This window comes from Nanorana parkeri, unplaced genomic scaffold (assembly GCF_000935625.1).
Source record: "Nanorana parkeri isolate BGI_ZX_2015 unplaced genomic scaffold, ASM93562v1 scaffold2949, whole genome shotgun sequence".
NCBI classification, from domain to species: Eukaryota; Metazoa; Chordata; class Amphibia; order Anura; family Dicroglossidae; genus Nanorana; species Nanorana parkeri.
In genome coordinates this window covers 68,589-68,918 of record NW_017309217.1, presented here as the reverse complement: position 1 = coordinate 68,918, position 330 = coordinate 68,589, and the positions used below count along the sequence as shown (strand labels likewise).

Sequence of the window (330 nt, the reverse complement as noted above, 5' to 3'; positions counted from 1 at the left end):
GGGGGCTCACTTGCTGCTACAGATTCCATTATGTGCGGAGAGACCCAATCAGAGACTCCGCGTATCGCTGTGGACGGATCGCCATCGATTGCTGACATTGAACGCAGAGAGGTCACATGACGATGAACCCGGGGATCAATCATTAATGAGTCTGCTTTACCGGCTCAGCAGATACAACGTCCAATATTAACCCCTTCCTGTGTCAGTACCAAAGGGCAACAAGGGGACGTCACCGAGTTCAGAGGCTTTGAGGTTTTCTTTTTTAGGAGAATACAAAACATCTCAGAGATTGAAAGTCACAAATACATCAAATAATCATCTTTTTATCCC

The 330-nt window shown here is 46.4% G+C and overlaps 1 protein-coding gene across 1 annotated transcript in view; it reads right to left on the bottom strand.

Moving 5' to 3' along the window:
• The window catches only part of ESAM (endothelial cell adhesion molecule), a 51,394-nt gene that overhangs the window by 10,123 nt on the left and 40,941 nt on the right, over positions 1-330 (bottom strand). The window lies entirely within an intron of this gene.